General features: G+C 51.0%; 1 pseudogene; it reads left to right on the forward strand.

Annotated features, from left to right (window-relative positions):
- The first annotated feature begins 2,186 nt into the window (after positions 1–2,186).
- Positions 2,187–2,865, forward strand: LOC120359089 (annotated as a pseudogene).
- The last annotated feature ends 19,854 nt before the right edge of the window (positions 2,866–22,719 follow it).

The following is a 22,719-nucleotide window of genomic DNA, read 5'->3' on the forward strand; positions in this document are numbered from 1 at the left end:
CAAATTTTAGTAAACCGGATTTTGGAGGAAGCTCATGATTCCCCTTCAGGGGGGCATTTTGGTATTAACAAAACTAGGAAAAATTCGGAAACATTTTTACTGGTCGCCCTGCAAGCAAGATGTAAGCATTGATGTAAAAGTTGTAAAATTTGTCTTGCTAAGAAAGATCCTTATCCTTTAGATAAGGAGAAATTTTCTTTTCAAATTTATAATGCAAAGGCACCTTTCGAAAGAAGTCAATTGGATATATTAGGTCCTATACCAATTTCTTCTTCTAGGAATAGATACTTGTTACAGATTGTTTTACTAAATGCGTAGAAGCTTTTACGTTAAAAAATATTAGGACTAAAACTGTTGCAGAAGTTTTTGTAAATCAAGTGGTAGCTAGATTTGGTGTTCCATTAGAATTGCATACAGACCAAAGAAGGAATTCTAAATCACGAATGTTCTTGGAACTAACTCAATTGTTGGGAATCAAAAAGACAAAAACTACTCCACTTCATCCAAAATCGAATGGTCAAGTGGAACGCCAATATCAAACAATGGTGAATTATTTAGCAAAATTTGTTTCTGAAAATCAAAAAGATTGGGATCGTTGGGTTCTTTTAGGTTTATTAGCGTATAGATCTTCTAAACATGAAACCACCGGTTTCACTCCTTCAGAATTATGTTTAGGTCCAGAACTAAGACTACCTCTAAATCTTCTTCAAGGTTGTTCTCCAGATTTTCAAAAAACATCTTCAATTACAAATTATTACAATGACCTTAGAAAAAAAATGAATTTATCTCATAATTTAGCAAAGGAACGTATAGAGATGAAATCTCAGAGAGTTAAAATGTTATACGATAAAAAAGTTAGGCAATTAAATTTTGAAGTTAGACAAAAAATCTGGTTGTTTAATCCTCGAAGGAAACTGGGAAGAGTTTCTAAACTTCAAAGTAACTGTGAAGGTCCCTATCAAATCGTTAGAAAATTAAATGATGTTGTTTATTGCATTTAAAAATCTAGTAGGCATAAAAATAAGACAGTTCATTTAGATAGGTTAGCTACTTTTCTTGAAAGATAATCGTTTTAGAGAATTTCTGTACCGACAATCGAAAGCCCGTAGGAAGCAAAAGTAAAGTTCTGAAAAAGATAGAAGGTCGTCATTTCATTTGAGATTATTCGAGACGACGCTCGGTATAGAGCAGAAGGTCGTCGAATAGATTGTAATTGTAAAAGTGAACGACGCTCTGTGACTTGTAGCAGAAGCTCAGGATAGAGCAGAAAGTCGTTGAGCAAGTTGTGATTGCAAAAATGGACGACGCACAATAACCTGTGGCATGAGCCCAGGGTAGAGCAAGAGGTCGTCATTTTAATCTGGATCACAGAAAACGACGCTCGGTAACTCGTGACTGTGGTCCGAGGTAAAGCAGGAGGTCGTTGTGTTAGAATCTTGTGTGCAAAAGTTTTGTTTTGGATAAAAAAAAGTAAAAAAAATGTAATTAATTTAAAAAATTTTTTTTTACAAGGTTTAATTATTTTGAGTAAAATACTCGTCGGATTTTGTTTTTTATTTCAGTTTTAAGGCTCATTTGAGACAACAATTTTTGTGTGGAGAATTGCGGTAATTTTACTTATTTTAAGAAGACCGCTTCGTCCCTGTTTTTGATTCGAGATTTTTCCGTGGGCCGTAAGGCAAATGCCGAGGCGGAGACTTAGGAACCTTACAAACATTGGGTCTTCAAAAATTTATTGATTCCCCTTTGTCCAAAGAATTAAGAAAGAAGTGCTCAATACTCAAGACTAAGAGTGAGATCGAGTAATTTATAAACGAAATTACGCAGCTCAGAAATCCCTATACAGCAGCTTGGGAAAAAGTCATGGAAGTCTTACAAAAGCTCCGTGGGTTGTCGGGACGACAACTTGAAAAAAAGGGGCAGTGTTACGACCGTGTATATTTGAATATCGCGTAAATGTTGTTGGGTTTCTATTGTTTAAGAAAAGAAATTGTCGTTCATTAGCGACGGGTTGTTGTTGTGTTCGAAACCTTCGGTTTTGACAGCTGGTCAAATTAATAAAATCTTTACTATTCCTTAAAGTCTGCTCTTTATTTACGAATGCGCTTGAAATAATAGTGCGCAAGTGCAAAAGTACGATACGACTTCTTCGTAACAATATTAAAAAAATTTTTTAAGGGAAAGTAATGAAAAGAGCTTGTTGTGTACCCAATTGCAATTCTGAAGTTAAAGTACCGTCCCATAAATTCCCCAAAAATCCCCAAAAATGTGCTGCATGGATTAACAGTTTAAAGTTAGAACATTTATAGAGTTATGACAGCAGCAGATTGCAAAAATATAAAGTGTGTCATAAACACTTCCATGAAACGGACTATAGTTATTCTCCACATAACCGTTTTTTAAAAGATACAGCAATTCCATTTATAACATATGAAACAGAAAGCAGTTTGCAATAACAAAATTTATTACATAAAAATAATATAGAACAAGCTCCAATTGCAGAACTACAAAATAAAGTAATTGAACAACAGACATACAATAAACACATACAACAATACAAAGCTCATAACATAAAAGTACAAAAAAAGAAAATCAGTTGCAACAATATATTTCAGACTACGTCCAAAATCACGAATATCGAATGCAAGTAGAAACAGAAGTTTTGCAAACTTCAAAAAGAAAAGAAACAAAGTAGACCACATTTACAAGAAATAACACGTAAAGTTAATCTGACTCCCACAGCAAAACGACTATATAATACAAATATAAAATTAAAACAAAATAAAAGAACATTTATTGCGTCTTCTAAAAAATTTTAGACAAGAGAATACTATAAATGGAAAAAGGAAAGAAATATCTTCGTGATATTCGATGAAATGTAATAAAAAAAATTCAAAACTTGATAAAACTTGATAAAAATTTGAGAAAAGTTTATCAATATGATTTTGAGAAACAATGGATGTTCCTCCTCAGGTATATAACTAATATCTATTTCTATCAACACAAATTAACTTTGATCTCAGTTTAAGTTATCTTTTATCTTTCTTTAGTTGTAAGAATTAAAAAAAATAAAAAATAAGATAAACTAAGATAAAGACCAAGATAGATCAAAAAGTTTTAATTTACCTTGTCCTGGTAAAAGTTTTGGATGGAATTTTAATACAAACTTTTTCGAACGTTTACGAACAGTTCCGAAATCTGTGCCCGTTCTAAACTAAATCAAATTTGTAACCTTTTTTAATCCATGCATCAACTTCAAATTCTATCCAAATGAATCCGAAACAATCATTCAATCCTTTTTAATCCAGGAATTCAATCCGAATGAACTCATAATTTATCCTGATAATTTTTTTCGATCTTTCTCAATCCGTGAGTCCAATCCAAACAAATATATCTTTTAAAAAAGTTTGTTTCAATCTTTAATCCGTGCCATTCTCAAGTTGTAATCGAAATGTATAATTCGGTAACAATTTGAAAAAAACTTTCTTACTATATTTTATTTAATCTTTCTTTTTTTTTCTCGTTTTTTCTATCCGCCTGGATCTATTTTTATCTAAAATCTATATCCGAATCTTTCGAATACTTTTACCAGAGTAGTAGACATAATACATAAAACGAGAAAAAGCTATACTTCATAATTATACATTTTAAATATTTATCATTATTTCTCATATGTAATATTCATATTATTTATACAAAAATTTGTTGTGTGGTATTTTTTTATATAGGTATATATGTTATTTTATATTATATCATATTGTACATTACATTAAAACAGTTTTTTAGACTATATTATATATATGTATACATATATTTTTTTCTCTATTTTATCATATTATATTTTACTTTGTTTTTTTTAACTTTTTAAAATATGTTATAGGCTAGACGATACAGTATTGAAGATAAGGCATTTTACCTCAATATATACAAAAGATCCCATTCAGCTTATGAGGTTTTATGTAAATACTTACTGTGTCCCTTCATTACAACCTTAAATTCCCAACTTTCTGATATTCCTTTACAAACTGATTGCACTCATTTAATTATAAAATATTTGAAACGTATAAGAAAAGATATAACAGATGAAAGAGATAGATACGTAGCATTAATTTGGGAAAAAATGTCCACAGCCTGCTTGATCGTTAAGAAGCACGATAAAATCATTGGCTTTGAAGATTGGGGTTCGCAAAGAACGAGAAAAATAGTGAATCACTCTATAGTATTATTTTTAAGATGTTTAAAAAGTGGAAATAAAATGCCATTAAAATATAGCTTTTGTAAAAATAGCACATCAACTTTACTATTAGTACGATGCATTAAAGAATAGTTGATAAATCTTTTAATAGCTGATTTTATACCTATTGTTACAATATGTGATCAAAGTGGCCCAAATGTTGCTGCAATAAATTATTTAATTAATAACTGTAACAAAATGCGCATAATAAAAGGCTTATGCACAAGTAAGTTTATTAAATATATATAACTTCTTTTTTATTTTAAACAATATAGTAGTATAGTAAGGCGGATTCTAACTCTGGGATCTGAGGGGGGTGCGGGGGCAGGGGGGAATTTCACGACGCGTCTTTGCCGTACTGATCGTGATGATGTCACACGGGGAGCGGGAGGAACATTTCACGGCATGTATTTTGTTGTGCTACCCACGCTTTGAAGGGAGGGGGTGATGCTACCTCGCGGCGTTAGCATAGATGACATCACTTAAGCACTGCGCTCTCACTCCTTCCCTGTATACCTTCTTGCTCGCACGCCAACGCTCTCAATCGCCGTCTTGGAGGGGGGTGATGCCACCTCACGATGCTAATCATAGCATAGGTGATGGAAGCACACATGCGTTTTCTTTCTCGCTCCCTCCCATATATTGCGCTCATCTTTGGTACAGCAGACGCTGGCGATGCATCATCCTCCTTCCCCCATACGCACGTTTTATCCTCGCTCGCTTGCTCGTGCTCTCCCACGGCTTATCTTATACTTCGCACGCTAATGTTCTCAATTGCACGCGTTCTTATTTCTAAGGTGTTCTCAGGAATGGAAGAGAATAGGGAAAATAATAATAATAATTTGTTTAAATCTAATATATTTATTCTTTCATTTTATTTATTTTAAAAGGATAACGTAAAAATGGTTTTATTAAAATATTATTTATTAAATATTATTTATTTATTTATTTTTAACATACACAAATAATTAAATATTTAAAAATTATAAAAAAATTGAAAAAAAAATTATTAAAAAATAAGAAACTAAGAAAAATTATATAAAAAATTATATGAAAAAATATAAAGATAAAATTAATAAAATGTAAAAAAATGTGTTAGGCGTGACATGGCGACGTTATCCTCCTTATCTTTTTTTATGATTTGTCCTTCTCCTCCTAGTCATTAAGATAAGCGATAAAATAAACTAATAGATTATAAAGCGCAGTAAGGAAATTATGGAGAGAGAGAAGGAAAACTTATCTTAAAAGCGCGGGGGTACAATCCGTACAACACGATGACCACTGATGGTATTTACTTCGATCCGGAGAGAATTAGGCATAAAGTGGGATCGATTATATTCTTCCACCTCCGGATCTGCTGCTTGCCACCATAATGGTGACCCTCTTTGCAAATGTGGTGCAACTGTCGATACTACAATCACTCGGGGAAGCTCCCTGATCGAGGGTTGAACTATTTGTACACAGACTTGGGTAGTAACTAGTTAAAAAGTTAAAAGTCAAGCGAAAAGTTAAAATTAACTTTTTTCTACGTTAATTTTTATTTGTCTTATAAATAACAGTATAATACATTAGTATTATCCTCACCTCTTGTAAAATGAATTTTTAGTGCTTAATATAACTTTAACTGAGTTAATTTTTATTCATTTAACTTTTAACGTAACTAAATTAATTTTATGTGCCATTAACTTTAACTTAATTTAGGTAAAAAATTTATTAACTTACCCAACTCTGTTTGTACATTTCTCCCGAGCAAATGGTTGCGTTCTCTCGCCCAGTGAGAACGCATACACGCATAACATTTTGAAAGAGTGAAGTATTCGTGGTATTCGTCACAGTTCATGGTGGCTGATTGACTGACTGAGTGACTGAGTGACAGATTGATGCGAGCAGAGTCCATTTACTTTTACAATCAAAATGTACGTAATTTATCTTCGAGACGTTGATACCTCATTGTTCTCATAGTAAAATGAAAACACCCCTAAGCAATTTTTTATCTTACCATGCACATGCAGTTTAAATTTTCGATAACACAAAAGATACATTTTATCAAGAGGTATGGCATGTCTCACACCAAGTGACCATTGCATATTAAATATTTTATACTACATAACATGATCGCACTATTGAACGTGTATCATACGTCTATTAAACTGATATCAAACATCTATTATACGTCTACGTCTGCCATACGTTTATCGTACATCGACCATACGTCTGTCGTACGTCTACCATACGTCTACCATACGTCTATCGTACATCATACGTCTATCATACTACTATATTGTACTACTGACGTTCGAGTGTAGTACGTTAGACGTTTCATAATAGTATGGTTGACGGTTCAACTATACTATTATCAAACGTCTAACGTCTACGAATTACTTATGTATTACAAGGAAAGATAAAAAAAACCATAAATACGTTTATACATTTTTTATTTTAAAACATCTTTTTGACATTCTAACCAATAATTGTATAATTTAAATACATTCTGCATAGCACAATTCTTAATATGTTTTGCACATCGTATAGTGTTCGCAGTATCCAAATTATTTAAAGATTCAATGTCTTCGTAATCAGCATCCACGGTCTCGATGATAACATTATTTCTTACATTGACATTAAGTATATTCTTCAACCATTCTCGTTTTTCATGCCCTTTAACGTATACGATAGCTCCATCATCGTTTTTATCATATATAGCTGTTGAAATTAGGTGCTTGTAACGAAACGCCCCTCCACCTCGCGCGCACTGCCACTCCGCTCTGTCCACCCGAGCAAAGCACCGGCAAACACCACGTGCGCGCACCAAGCTAACCTGCCGTCGCGATCACGCGGCAGCACGCGCGCCGTCCGTGGCGTTCGGAAATGTTCCCACTCCGGGCCAGCCGACCGAACGCACGGATTGGTCCGCCCAACCGTGTGTTCGGATATATAAGCCGGCAGTGGAAACACCGAGTGAGATCTTCCCGCCGAACCCGACAGGTCGAGAATCCTCGACCGCAGCTCCGACTCCCAAGAGGACGAGAATACTCGCCTCATCCAGATCCCTCGACGAGAATTCTCGTCGTCCCGACTAGCTGAGGATCCTCGGCTAACACCGATATACCGAACACCGCTCCGCAACCAATCACGGCGAGCATCCTCGACGCGCTCCGTAGCGGAGTATCCTCGGCGAATCACCGTCCACGACGAGCATCCTCGTCGAGTCCGCAGGCTAGGTGTCCCTGGCCAATCACCTCCGTTCTCTCCCTCAGGGAAGATTCTCCTAAATCATCGTCAGGGCATCCACGCTCTGACGATATCTTCGCCTCACTTTGCACGAGGCGGCTCGGGCGAGGCGCGGAACCGCCACCGTCGCTCCAATCCCGCGTTCCGCGGCTCCCCGATTACCCCGGACACCGTGTCCGTTTAAAACCACGCGATTAGTAAGTTAGAATTATTATTGACTTTATCATTTCGTCCGTATTATCGCGTTATAATTTGATTCTTGTCTTGTTTTTTTTTCGTTTCGGTTCTCATTTAACATTTTTGTTATTCCGCGCGGCGCCGTACATTTGCCGTTACCAAAGCTAGCGTTTCGGACCGCTCAGAGGTCGTCGCGACCACCGAGAGCCAATCGCGTCCCCGCTTAGGCTAAGTCCACTTGTCGCGAGGCGTTCAAGTCAACAAACTATCACACTACATGTAAATATCACGTCTTGAATAAAGATTTAGTGTTTTGTCATCTAATTCCGAGTGAGATTATTCCACCGAACCCGGCCAATCCGGCGAGCTTATCCGCAACCGCATCCTGACTCCTACCGCACCGCACAAAAACCACCAGCGTTACATGCTTCGCTTTCGGATACTGAACTATTCCATCTTCCCATTGTAATCCATGGTGATAAGCAGCCAACCAAGAAACGCAAGATCTTTCGGATTTTGTCAATGCATTCCATGGCACGGAATTAGTAAAAATGTAATGCGTGAGAACGTTTCCTTGTTTCAATACCGCTACTTCCTTTACAATAAATTTTTTTCCAATGGTGAATCCTTGCAGATCCACAAATGTTGGCACAACCATGACAAGTAATTTTTTGAGACTGTACCATATCACAAAATATCTCGGTATTTTATTAAAAATATTTGCTAACGCTGCATTTTACATGAATTTGCGTACAACGTTAGACAATGGACAGTATTCAATTACACGATGTAAGATAAGGCAATTGGCGGTAGTGCTCGCAGGCACATTTTCTTTGCAATCAAATTCAATGCGCACGTCCACAGTAGCACTTTTGATGGACTCGTTTTGCCGCGAGCAATCAATCACTGTAAAAGGTCCTCTTTGCAGAAATGTGATCACGTTAAGCAGCGTATCGTAGCAATCAGGTCCATAATAAGATTTACGAAAACGTTGGTACATGTCAAACAGGATGGAGTATCTAGATTTACGAAAGTCTAGATTCAAGTCATCGTATGGATAAAATTCAGAGTTGAGATAAAGTTTCACATTGATCAAATTACAATCGTCAAAAATAGTAGCATCTTGAGACATGATATTCTTGCGACCGGACTGTAGTGCAAAGATAACAAATCGAGGCTTTTCTAATTGTGTTGCAGTTTTAACAGCTCACAAATGTTTGGTCGTGCTCTGCAACAAAGGGTACTCATACAGATCCCAGGAACGAAAATTCATACTTAGATATCGCCCGCTTTCCAAAGATCGTAGTATGGACAATTTATTGACTTCATTTAACGTAACATGTGGCATTCGCCACTGTACTTTGAACAATTCAATTTCCGGTTCCGTCGTTCTATTCGTTCCCACAATAGAATTGTTATCATTGCGCGTTCGTATCAAAATTAATTCATGGCGCGCGTTAACAACCATGCGTTTGTAATCCTTGCAAAAGCCCAGCAGTAAATTTAGCGGCACGCAAAAATTAAAATAATATTCCCACAGAGTGGACGACATGTCCCATCCGGCATTCTGCATTATCATTCCTTTGTCAAACGTAAGAGATACATAGTTCTTTAGAGTACTAGTGATTCCAACGTTTCTGTTGCGATCAATTTCCACACCGTTGATTTCATATCGAATTTTATCAAACATGAACGCTACACAATTATTTCCAAGTTTTATTTCTGATGCATCATCATCATGATCATCATCATTTTTTTTTCTTCACTAATCTTCCTTTGACATAGAGAAAACTTTCGCACGACAATGTGTATAAATCCTGTTGTTGTATAGGTATCCTTATTTCGTCACTATGTCCAAACGTAGTGTTAGCGTATGGATTATACGAGTAAGTTTCAATCTTGACAATGCTATCGTCAAAGATCGGGTCACCTCCAATGTTTAGAATATCAGACATCTCAGAAATTTTGTACGGTGAATCCCAGTGATCTCAAATATGCAACGTTTGATGGAGTAAGATTTTTTTTACCAAACAATTGGATATTCTTGTTTGCTGTCTTTTTGATTGTTTTGATCTTCTTGTTGCAAATTGTATCTCGCTCATTCAGCATTCTCACGTTATCGTCTTCGTACGTGCAATCTAACAGTAATCTCCTCTCCGCGGAAATCAATTAATCGACCGTTTTGATCCACAATGCGAATAGTCAAGTCAGTAATGCTCCGTACGACGATCGGAAGGTAAATGATCTGTGCAGGCGTTTCCAAGATTTTATACCCGGGAGGAACACTCGATGAAAGTTCATGTATCGTATGCACGCACTTGTCGTTGCTATACGCACCAGCGGTCAGGTTACATTCTATGCGAATAATGTTTACATTGATTATATTTATAGGTAAATCTGATTCGTGCCATTGTCGAGGTTCAAGCATACGATTTGAGGAAAATTCCAACAGCGATCCAATGTTGTCGGATTTGCTAAAATTTATTCGATAAGAGTACTTGATCTTGCTCTTCATAGTATTATTGTTGGCGCGAATCATAATCTCGTTATCCTCGTCTTCATCGATCTCTTTATGAAGCAACTTCTTCCTAGTAACATCGTTTGGGACATGAGATATAGCATGTCTCAGATACTTGTCAATGTCACACAGTTCGTACGATCCATCGGGAATAGTAATTTCCTTGTCGTCTTTATCATAGTAAAATTTGTTATTTGAGGAATTTATTATTATTAAGTCATGAAAGAACCTGGGCTGACCACGCTGACCCCGTCTTTTCAGGCAACGGTCGTCGAGGGCTCTCAGGAAGCGGAGGGAACCGTGGAGCGTACCGCGATCAAGCGGCCTGCTTCGGCGATCTCTCCGTCACCACAAAAGGCTGTAGAGGAGCAGGAGGCAAAGGACTCCGAAAACAAGGATTGCGAGGTGGATGTTGCCCCATCCGGGACACCGCCTCTCTGGTGGTCAAGAACCCGAGAGGAAGGCCAGTTATCCATGGGAGGTATGCCGGTATGGACAAGGCCAGGCGGGATAACGCAGAGGCCGATGCGATGGAGATAGATAACGCGGCGGCTCGAGAATTTCTATCGGAGAAAGGACAGAGAAGGAAGGAAGCAGCCAAGTTTACGGTTTCGTTGGAGGAGGAGGGCGTGACTGGCGAAGAAGCCAGGAGGGCCATCCTAATCAAACAGATGAAAGATGCTGCGGTCACGGCTAGACAGGTCTCCCTTAAGTCTGGCCACCTCAAGGGTACCTTTCAGAGGGCCCTTAACGACCTGGCCGACAGCATCACCGAGGCCTCCAAGGAACTGGGAGCCCTAACAGCGAACGAGAAGGTGCGAAGGCTGGAGAGGGACAACTCCAAGCTTCGCGAGGAGGTGGCCCAGCTTAGAACTGAGGTTGCCTCCTTCAGGAAGTGTCTGCTCGAGGGGCAGCCAGTGCAACGAGTAGACCCACCCCCCACCAATGACGGTGGAGGCGAAGAAGTGGCTTCCCGACCTCAGCGCAAAGCCAAGAGGTTGAAAATGCAGGGGGGTGAGCAGAGTGCTCCCCCCTCGACAAAGGACGACGTGGCGACGACCCCAACCCCTATGCCCCCTACCCTGGGGGATGGGGCGGAAGAACTTGCCGCACGGATCATGAGGCAGGTGGGAACGATGATAAGTGTGAGGCTTGAAGCTCTCGAGTCTCGCCTACCACCAGAGGAGATCCTCCGCCCTCCCCTCGCTGCTTCAAAAAAGGTTAGTGCCGGGCCATCAACGCTCCCCCCGAACAATGGGGGGAAGCAAAAAGCGGCCCAGCCAAAGGCAACCAAAGCCGGCAAAGGGCAGAACGAGCCTCAGCCCCGGCTCCAGCCGGCACGAACGACGGCCCCGGCCACGGATCACAGTGGCTCCGGGACTGTTGACAAGGACCTCGGCGATGACAGCATGTCGTACGTCGAGGTGATCAAAAAGGGGAGGAGAAAGAAGGGGGCAACAAATGCTTCCTCCGCGCCCCCACCACCCTCCAAAGGGCAGCCCGGGGAGGTTGCCGCCAAATCGAAGGCGGCGCCCTCTAATAAAAAAGGGCTGCCCTCGACGATGGCTGCCAAGACGGCTCCGACCGCCAAAAAAGCCCCGTCGGCCAAGACAGCTCCATCCCCCAAACCCAAAAAGAACAAGGGAAGGAAGGGGGGAAAAAGTGAGGACGGCAGCAGTCGTTCTCACAGTCCCCCCGGAGAAGGCAGACGACCTCCCGTATGTGGAGGTGATGAAGGCTGCGAGAACCAAGGTGGACCTCGCGGCTTTGGAAATAGACCACCTCCGCATGCGGAGGGCGGTCACCGGGGGCATCATTCTCGAGGTCCCCAGCGAGGAGAGTGCCCCCAAGGCGGACAGGCTGGCCGAGAAGCTGGTCGCCGCTCTCGGGGACAGCGGGGTGAGGGTCTCCAGGCCGGTGCCCACGGCTGAGGTCAGGGTAACCGGCTTGGATGACTCCGTCACTGCGGCGGAGGTGGCTGCAGCATTGGCTGTGGCGGGGGGTTGTGCCGCCGCCGACATACAAGTCAGTGGCCTCAGACCCGGAGCAGGCGGGCTTCACGGAGCGTGGGCCCGGGTACCGAAAGCCGCCGCTCTCAAGGCGGCAAAGACGGGAAGGTTAAGAGTCGGGTGGACGATGGCCCGGGTCGAGTTCCTAGAAGCTCGCCCGATGCAGTGCCATCGTTGCCTGGAGGTAGGGCACGTCAGTAATAAGTGCCCCTCAGAAGTGGACCGTAGCGGGCTCTGTTACCGCTGCGGTCAGGAGGGTCACCTTGCGGGGACGTGCCAGGCTCCCCCCAAGTGCCCGAGGTGTGAGGCGCGCGGCCGCCTCTCCAATCATCGCATGGGGGGAAAGGCCTGCGTGGCTACATCCCCTCCCAAGAAGAGGGGCGGCCAGGCCAAGTCAACGGCCTCGGCACTAGGCGCGGCAGCGATGGCTGCGCCAAAGAAGGACGGCGGGAAGACGGCGACCAGCACCGTCTCTCCTGCCGTGGGAGAAGGAGCCGCGGCACCCTCTTCCATGGAGGTAGTAAGCTCGGAGGAGGCCATGGAGACCGGTAAGTAATGCCAGACACCGGTCTCCGCTTCCTCCAGGCGAATCTGAACCACTCCGCGAGGGCGCAACATCTCGCGGAGTCGTCCATCGATCTAGCCGTAGCCTCCGAGCCATACCTGGTTCACGGTCGGGCCGACTGGCTCGGCGACGAGGATGGCTCGGTGGCGGTTATTAGTGGTGGCGGTCCGCGGGAACTCCCTCTCTCTCTCGTTGAGAAGGGGAAGGGCTATGTGGCCGCGAGATGGGGTGAGACGGTGGTCATAGGGGTTTACGCCCTCCCGAGCCGCTGTCTCGCCCAGTTCGAGGAGTTACTTGAGAGGGTGGGATTGGTCGTTGACCGGTCCCGCCCCTCATCAACAATTGTCGCCGGGGACTTTAACGCCAAGCTGGAGGAGTGCGGATCCCCGGCGACGTGTCTAAGAGGGGACTCCCTGGGAGATTGGGCCCTGGAGCTCAGTTTCCTAAATAGGGGGTTCGTAGACACATGCGTGAGGCATAACGGGGGCTCCATTGTGGATTTCACCCTTGGATGCCCCCGTGCCTCGCGCATGGTGTCTTCCTGGAGAGTGCTGGAGGGAGAGGAGACTCTATCGGATCACCGTTACATTCGATTCGATGTCTCCGATCCCTCTGGCGGCCGGCAGCAGCAAGCGCGTGAGCAAGCTGCTGGCGGCGAGAGGGGGGCCGGGTGCCGTGCCGCTGGGCCGTCAGGAGGCTCAAAGTCGATCTCCTGATGGCCGCGGCCGAGACAGCGGCCTGGGATCGGGGATCCTGACCACGCCAATGGCCGATGTCGAGGGAGCGGCGCGGCTGCGGGACGTCCTACGGGCATTTGTGATGCCGCGATGCCCCGCATCCAAAAGGCCCCCCATCGCAAGACGAGGCTGCACTGGTGGACGCCCGAGATTGCTCAACTCAGACGGGAGTGCAATCGGGCGATCTACCGGTGCACCCATTACGCGCGCAAACGCGTCAAGGACGCGGACGTAATAGCGACGCTGAGGGACCAAAGGCGTGACGCCAAAAGGGCCCTTCAGCGAGCTATTGGTAACGCCAAGGCCAGGGCCTGGGAAGAGCTGGTCAAGACAGTTGACCGTGACCCGTGGGGGCGCCCCTATCTCATCGTGAGAAACAAGCTTAGGACGGCGGGCGTACACCTCACGGAGAGTCTTGACCGGCGGTTCCTCGAGACAGTGGTCACCACCTTGTTTCCTCCGGGGCCGGGGGAGGTGGCCCGTCTCGGCGTGCCCCCACCACCGGTGCCTGACCGGTGGGGGAACGCGCACGAGGTCTCGAGGGACGCCCTCTCGATGTGACCCACCTCATCGTGGTGAGAGGATGAACTCCATCCCCGAATGTCTTCGGGGATGGGGGCCAAGAGGTCACGTGGAGGGCATTTGTCTTCAGACCGAAGGCAAATGCCTTGCCCAAGGCGCCTCCGGGCGCGGCGGGCACGAGAAGAAGGGGGGCTGGTAATCCCTGTGTCTGGGGACGGTGTCGTTCTCATGGCTCGCGTCCTGGCATGGGGAGTGCCAGCCCCTCCGGGAAGGACGGGCCGGCGGATTTTGGCGCTGCCATTCCCGTCGGGCTGGGCCGTTCCGGGCCGCCTGGACTTATTCCAGGGCAGGGTCGGAACGGCGGAGGTGTCCCGGCGCGTGCACCGTGGGAAACTCTCCCCGGTGTATCGGGTCGGGATGGCCCCCGGGCCGTTCGGACATTTCCGAGGCAGGGTCGAGGGCGAGTGCTGAGACGGCGGGCGTTTTCCGTGAAGGGACTTGTCCTGGAACGGAGCGCCCGCCGTTGCTTTCGAGACGTGACGGGCCGCTGGGACTCCGGTTTACCGGACCCAGCGGGCTGGGCCGTCTCCGGGCCGCCCGGAATTATTCCGGGGCAGAGTCGGAGTGGTGGTGTATGGTCCGTCGCGTGCCTCGTGGGAAACCCTCCCCGAGGTATCGGGATGGACCGGCCCTGGGGCCGCTCGGAAATATTCCGAGGCGGGGCACGGGGCGGTGTTGGCTGGCCTGGCATTCCGCGACGGCGTCCCTTCCGAAGCGGGTGCCGGGCCGGAGTTTTGTCCCCCCAGGGGAGTTGTCACCCCCCTGGGTGGACGTGCTGGTCGCCACGGCGGTTAAGGTGCGGAAGGGGCGTCGCTTCCGTTGCCCGACCCGTCCCTGGGGCCCCTCGGGTGGCGCCACCCGTGACGGTGCCCCCGCTGTCGGAGGCGGGGGACACCTGAAAGCCCATGCGGGGCGAGCCCTTGATGCGGATCCTCCGCATGGGTGTGTAGGGGGCTGGAGGCCCGTGCCCTGGATGTCACATCCCCAGGACCTGCGCCATAAGCCGACCCCCCCGGAGTACCGGGGGCACTCGTACCGGTCATGTTTCGGCGGGGTGGGAGATACGCCGGTCGGTCCAGCTGTCACGGGGAGTGGGATCTATTACAACATGTCAAATTCAAATACACAAAAAGTGCTGAAGGTCACCCTCTCGAAGTGTGATGTGGTAGCGAGCTCCCGCTCGCGGAGTGGCCCAGGAGGAATAAGGAACTCCTCATCCCTTCCTGACCTCCAAGGTGACGTCTCACCCGCGGAGAGTAGAGACGCCACGGTGTATAGAAGAGGACCCAGCACAGGGGCTGGGGGGCTCGAGCTGTTTAGCTCGACAGACCCCCAGAACCCCCAGGACATGGGCCACAAGAATGCTAAGCCCCCGATTACGTTGGGGGACTTTCTGCCCACCATGGACAGAAAGGGAGGTACACCCGGCACTAAACCGGGCCTGGCTTGCAGCAAAGGCAAGAAGCCCGAAAGCTGCAGTGCTGGCACGACTAGCACTGGTCCAGGAGCCGAACCTGGACCATCTGAGGTGGCTAAAAAGAAAGGTGGCTTCCTGCCGCCCTCTCCATCCCTCGTCCCGGCGTCCAATGAAATGGACGTCGACACCGACGCGGAGTCGGCGTGGCGGGGAACCAAAAGGGCGCACAGGAAGACGGCTCCCGCATACTACATCTCATCGTCGACCAAGACAGACGAAGGTCCGACGAAGAGAGGACGCGGGAGACCCGCCAAAGACCCCTCTCACATGGGGCAATTTACGGCCCAGGTCCTGGCCCAGAAGGCGGAAGCCGATAAGACTAAAAAATTGAAAAAAGATCATAGGGCAATAATAAATCCTGAGGTCAAACCTTCTTCTGAGCGTGCCACGAGGGCAAACAACGAGGCCCTTGAGCGCGCTGAAGAACTCGAGGTGCAGCCCATGGCCGCTGTTGCAGCGGTCATGACTAACAGCCTAGGAGTCTTAGCCAAGTCGGTGGAGCGGTCGTTAAATATACAGGGCCCCATTAAAAGGGACCTGTGGATGGCCTACACCGACTTGACTGCCGGTCTGACAGCCCTGATGTCTAGGCAGGGCGAAAATGCAGAAGCAAGGCTGCGCCGCGAGGACAGCGCGGCCTTAGCCAAGGCCAGGGCCAAATGGGAGGCCGAAAAGCGCAAACTTGAGGCCGAACTGGGCCAACTACGCGTTCGGGTCGCGCTCCTGGAGCAGGGTCCCTCCAGGCAGACCGACAAAAAGGGACTGACCGATGTCAAGTTCCAGACAGACCTGGACCTCGACGACACGGTACTGGGCGCCCTGACCGGAGGAACCCGCCCACAGGGACCGCCGGAAGACATGGACAGGGGGGAGCCCCCCGTTGAGGAGACCCCTGCCCACGCAGAGACCACCCGGCACAGAAAGTTGCCGGTAGTGGTCTCCACTGAAATACTTAAGAAACCATACTTCCGTCCGCCGCTAGAGGGGGTTCGTAAGCAGATGAACCCCCTGTCAAACGCGGCGGACATGAGAGTGGCCCCCGCCCTTCACTCCTCATTCCCACCCCTCCCTCCCTCCCACCTCAAGACCGTTGGAGAGGGCGGGACGGATGGGGGGTGAAGAGAAGAGAAGGAAGAAACCGATCACGGAGGACGGCCTTCGGGAGGTCCTGAACAGAGTCCTCCCGGCCGTCCTCAGGGAGATGGGACTTCTCCCGACCAACAAGGCCGTGGAGAGGCCCAAGACGGCCCAGTCTGGGGGCAAGAATGCCACTCAGACTCGGGCCGTCCAGCAATACGGAGCGGGTAAAGCAGCCACTGCGGCTGCCAAACCCGCTCCCGCGAAGGAGACCACCTCCCCCTCCATACTTGAGTTATGGACGGAGGTGGTCTCTAAAAAGACCAAAAGGAAGGCCACCAAAGCCGCCGAGGGGGCGACGAAGACGGTTCCACCCCCGGGGGCGAGGCCGATAAGGATCCTCCCGATCCCGTCCCCAAAAAACCCCCCCCAACAACCCTCTTCTTCCAAGAAGAAGAAGAAAAGGGGAGGACGCGGAGGGGGCCAGGGGGGACCAGGGGGGCAAACCCCGGGTGGTGCCAGCTCCCTGGGTCCGGCCAGGGTGACCAAAATTAAGCCGCCGACCACGACGGCCGTAACGGTCACCTGTGCCGACCCGAGAGCATATGCGCGGGTCCTCAGGACCGCGAGGGAGAAGATCGATCTCTCCTCCCTCGGAATTGAGGACCTGCGCCCTCGTAGAGCGGTCACAGGCGCCCTGATTCTCGAGGTCAGGGGCGCCGGCAACGGCACAAAAGCCGACGCCCTGGCCGAGGTAATAAGGGCGGCCCTAAATAATCCGGACGATGTCAGGGTGGCCCGACCGTGTAAAACGGTCGAGCTACGCCTGACTGGCCTGGACGACTCGGTCACCTCCAACGAGGTGGCCGAGGCCCTGGGAGCCATAGGAGTCTGCTCTCCCCACGATATTAAAGTGGGAGAGATCCGCATGGCTCCCAACGGGCTGGGCACCTGTTGGGTGCGCTGCCCTGCGAAGGCGGGCAAGGCAGTCTTGGCCGCCCCCCGATTCAGGGTGGGCTGGTCAAGCTGCCGAGTGGCACTACTCCCTTCGCGGGGACTACAGTGCCACCGGTGCCTGGCCACGGGCCACGTCCAGGCCAAATGCAGCAGCCGGATCGACAGATCCGGCTGCTGCTATCGATGCGGAGGCATTGGCCATCTGGCCAATGCCTGCAAGGAGAAGGCGGGTTGCCCGGTCTGCAAAGACGCGGGCAAGCCCGCCGAGCACCGAATTGGCGCAAAGGGGTGCCTGGCAAATAAGCCCCAGAAGGCACCCCCGAGCGCCGGGGGCCGCAGTGAGGCGGGGTCGACAGTAACGCCAACCCCGTCGCAGATCGCGGCCCCCCCTGAGGTTGAGGTAGAGGCCCCTCTCCCGCAAAGGGAGAGGAGAGCAATAAGAGGAGAGGACGCAGAGAACAACTGCGTCGAGATGAAGGAGGCGGAGGGGCCTCGGGAGCAAGCCAACGATGCCCCCTAAGCTCCTTCAGGTCAACCTCAATCACACCAGGGCTGCGCAAGATATGCTTGCGCAGTGCCTGGCGGAGGGGGGTGGCGGGCTGGCCATCGTCGCCGATCCTTACAGAATACCCGAGGGCAACCCCAACTGGGTTGGAGATTTCTCGGGGAAGGTGGCGATGGTCAGCCATCATGTGCCGGGCGCTCCGCCGATGATTCCTCTATCGGCTGGCGAGGGATTCGTCATGGTCGAGTACGGATCCATCGATGTCCTGGGATGCTATCTCCCCCCTAGCCTAACCAGGGAGGAGTACGAGGCGGCCTTAGACGGCATGGAGAGCGACATTCTCAGTCGCTCTCCAAGGCCTGTTGTCGTGGGGGGAGACCTCAATGCCCACGCTGTGGCTTGGGGCTTCCCCCGCACAGACGTGAGGGGCCGCCTCGCTCTAGAGTTTGCGGCGGGGCTCGGCCTGGTCCTTTTGAACCGTGGCCGGGTCAGCACCTACGTTGGGGCCGGGGGAGAGTCCATTGTCGACGTGACATGGGCCTCCCCCGGGGCCCTAAACAGGGTCCAGAGATGGACAGTGGAGACCGGCTCCCTCGGAGAGACGTCTGATCGTAGACTTATCTCCATGGAGCTGGTCTCCCCCCCACGGAGGTGCGTGAGTTACGCCGCCGCAAACGTGATGAACGTCGATGGATCTTGAAAAAACTCGACCCCGAAGCCCTCGAGGTCAGCCTCCTGGCATCCACTTGGCCAGAAGTAGGAGGAGCTGACCTCGAGGCCGAGGAGGAGGCGGAGCGCTTATGCGAGGTGATGTCGCGAGCTTGCGACGCCTCCATGCCCCGCAGCAGACCGATGGCGCGCCGCGCCGCCTACTGGTGGTCCGCGAAGCTCGCAGAACTCAGGCGAGCTACCGTGGCCGCCAGGCGGGCGCACACGCGCGCCAAGCGGCGAGGCATGGAGGAGGAGCTGACAAATACCACGGCGGTCCTCAGGGATGCCAGAAAGGCCCTGAGGACTGCCATAGCCCGGGCGAAGGCCGTGACCTGGGAGGATATGCTCTCCGAGCTGGATCGCGACCCATGGGGCAGGCCTTACAGAATAGTGCTGAAAAGGCTCCGCCCATGGGCGCCTCCAGTCTCGGAGACGCTGGACCCCCAGTTCCTCGGTAGGGTGGTGAACACATTGTTCCCCACCCGGGGGAGGGACATCCCGGACAAGTCCGGCCCTCCCCCAGGATGGTCCAAGGAACTGGAGGTGTCCAGGCACGAAATGGTCGCGGCCTTCGCCCGCATTCAGGGTAGGAAGGCGAAGGCGCCCGGGCCGGACGGCATTTATGCCAAGGTCTGGGCCCGGGCGTCTTCAATAATAGGGGAGGCACTTCGTGTCACGTACACGAAATGCCTCCGTGAAGGAATATTTCCCAGGAGGTGGAAGAGGGCCCGGCTTGTCCTCCTCAAAAAGAAGGGCAAGCCAGCGGAGAGTCCCTCCGCATACAGGCCCCTTTTTATGCTGGATGATGCGGGTAAGATTTTCGATCGAATCATCGCCAACCGCATCATCCGGCATATGTCCCGGTATGGTCCAGAATTGTCCCCCGGACAATATGGATTCCGAGAGGCGAGATCGACCGTCGATGCTATACGACAAGTCCGATCCCTCTCGGAGTCCATCACGGGGGACGGGAAGGTGGCGTTGGCGGTATCCTTGGATATCGCCAACGCCTTCAATAGTATACCGTGGGGCGAGGTAGTGGCGGCGCTTAGCGAACACTTTCGCCTGCCGCCCTACCTCGTCGCCATCGTTCGGGACTACTTCCGGGACAGGGTGCTGGAGTTCCGGGATAAAACCGGACTCCAGCAGCGGAGGGACATGTCGTGCGGCGTTCCGCAGGGGTCCGTGCTGGGCCCCCTGCTATGGAACGCCGCATACGACAAAGTGCTCCGTGTGGCCCTCCCCCCTAGCTGCCACGTCGTTGGTTACGCGGACGACACGTTCGTGGTAGCCCGGGGAGCCTCCTGGGTGATGGCGATTGCCATGGGCAATTGGGCAGTGAACTGCGTCGTCGGCTCCATCAAGAGCCTGGGCTTGAGGGTGGCCCCGGAGAAGACGGAAGCCATTTTTTTCCATAATGGCTCTTCCCGGGTACCGCCCCGGGCCTTCGTCCGGGTGGACAACACCCGGGTCCAAGTGGGGGCAACCCTCAAATACCTGTGGTTGCAACTGGACGGTCGCTGGGCCTTTGTCGAGCACTTCGACAAATTGGTCCAACGATTGGGCAAAATGACGGGTGCCCTTCTGGGGTTGATGCCCAACCTCCGAGGTCCGGGAGTAGGTGCGAGGCGCGCATACGCCCACGCGGCCATGGCCGGGGCCCTGTACGGGGCCCCGGTCTGATTTCGCGAGGCATTGGCCAGCCGCCGCATAAGGGATGTGCTGCTCTCCGTGCAGGGGCGGCTGGCGCGGAGAATCGTGCGCGCCTATCGCACCGCCCCTAGCGCGGCGACCTTAGTACTAGCGGGACTCCCCCCCCGCGGAATTCACGGCCGACGCCCTGGCATGGTCATATGCCAGGGCGAAGTCCGTCCACCTGCAGGGGGGAGTGGTTACCCCCAGGGTCGCCGCGCTACTGCGAGAAAGGGCTCGCCGGCGGGCCATGAGGTCTTGGCGGGAGAGTCTCGCCAATGACCCGCCGGCGGCGGGATCTCGGATCTTGGAGGCCGTCCTACCCCACTTGGACGAATGGGTGGGCCGCCCCTCGGGCGGCTTGTCCTACCGGACGACACAGGTGCTTACCGGGCATGGCTGCTTCGGTGAGTACCTGTGCAGGATAAGGAAGGAGCCGACGCCGCAGTGCCACCACTGCGAGGCCGACTGGGACTCCGCGCAGCACACGCTGGAACACTGTCCAGCGTGGGATGAGCTGCGCGGAGTCCTTAGAAGAGAAGTTGGAGACGACCTCTTCCTGCGGGCCATCATTAGCCAAATGATCCGCAGGGAGAGCGCCTGGGTCGCGGTCTCCTCCTTCTGCGAGCAAGTTATGCGGCAGAAGGAGGAGACCGAGACCATCAGAGAGAGGAGGCCGGGGGGACGCATGCCCCCCGGCGACAACAACGACGACAGGGTGGCGGGGACGGGGGCCATGACCCACCTTGGCTCCCCCCCGGTCGCTTCGAAGAAGAAGGCCCGCCCCCCGCCCTTCGGGCCGCAGTGGCCCGTCAGCCAAAAGGCGGCGGGGGTGCGGGCGATCAGCTGCCGTCGCCCCCTCCCTTCCCACAATTAGGGAGGAGGAGGAGAGCGACGGCGCAAACACTGTGAGGGGCGACCCTCCTCCCCTGCGGCTGCCGGCCCCGCTTTCGGGACGCGCAGCCGGGCGTGGAGGGGGGCCCCTCGATACAATGGAGAACCCGGCGAGGCAGACCCGACCTGACGGTCCGGGGGGGACGACTCTGCGATGTAACGCGGAGCCGTACCCCCCTCTGCCTCGCCGGGAAGGGGCTGAGGGAAGTTTCTCCCTCCCTCCCCCCTCCAGTGCAGTTAGGAGGACCGCGCCGCCGCCAGCGCGGCGCGCGAAAGGCTCGGGGCTACGGCGGGGACCGGATACCCCGGGCTTTACCCCCAAATGATCAGGGGAAGAGGCGGGGGGCTGGTGTCCCCCTCCCCCGACCTAGGGCAGATCAGGCCCAGCCCTGCCGGGTGCGCCCACGTTAGGGTGCACCCGGCGTGACGAATCGGCCTATGGCCGACTGGGTCCGGGGGGCTCCGGAAGTATGCTGCACGCGTTCCCGGAACCCCCAGTCATGGACCAGGGCAGGACACCCGGAGAGGTTTTAGTGGGTATGTCCCCGCCGACACGTCGTCGGCGAGGAAGAGCCCCACATAACCACCAGGCCTCCCCGGGGGCCTGGGGTATGCGGTAACGCATTTCCTCTCCGTAAAAAAAAAAAAGGTCTCGAAGGACGAGGTGCTGGGGATCGCCAAACGGCTCCGGGCTAAGAAAACAGCCCCGGGCCCGGACGGCATCCCCATAAAGGTCCTGGCTTTGGTATCAGGTGTACTGGTGGACGGCCTCCAGCACTTGTTCGGGAAGTGTCTGGAGGCTGGGCGGTTCCCCACCGCGTGGAAGGAGGCGAGAATGGTGCTCCTCCGGAAGGAGGGCAAGCCCGAGGGATCGCCCTCGGCTTACCGCCCCATCTGCCTGCTCAACGAGGCGAGCAAAATGCTAGAGCGCATACTAGCAACTCGCCTCCGAGAGCACCTGTCTCAGGAGGGCCCCGATCTGGCCGACTGCCAATTCGGATTCCGGAAGGGCCGGTCCACCGTCGATGCTATTCGGCGGGTCCATGCCCTCTCGGATGAGGCTGTCTCCCGCGGGAGGGTGGTGTTGGCTGTGTCCTTGGACATAGCCAATGCGTTCAACACTCTCCCGTGGGAGTGTATACGACAGGCACTCCGTTTTCACCGGGTGCCTGCGTATATGCAGGAGGTAATCGGGGATTACCTCCGAGACAGGGACATCCGTTACCCGGGCAGTACGGGGCGGCCCGCAGACGGGGGATCCATAGAGGTGTCCCGCAGGGGTCGGTCCTAGGACCGCTCCTGTGGAACCTCGGGTACAATTGGGTCCTCCGGGGCGCCCTCCTTAACGAGCTG

The sequence above is a fragment of the Solenopsis invicta genome, chromosome 12 (genome assembly GCF_016802725.1).
Source record: "Solenopsis invicta isolate M01_SB chromosome 12, UNIL_Sinv_3.0, whole genome shotgun sequence".
In the NCBI taxonomy this organism is placed as follows: Eukaryota; Metazoa; Arthropoda; class Insecta; order Hymenoptera; family Formicidae; genus Solenopsis; species Solenopsis invicta.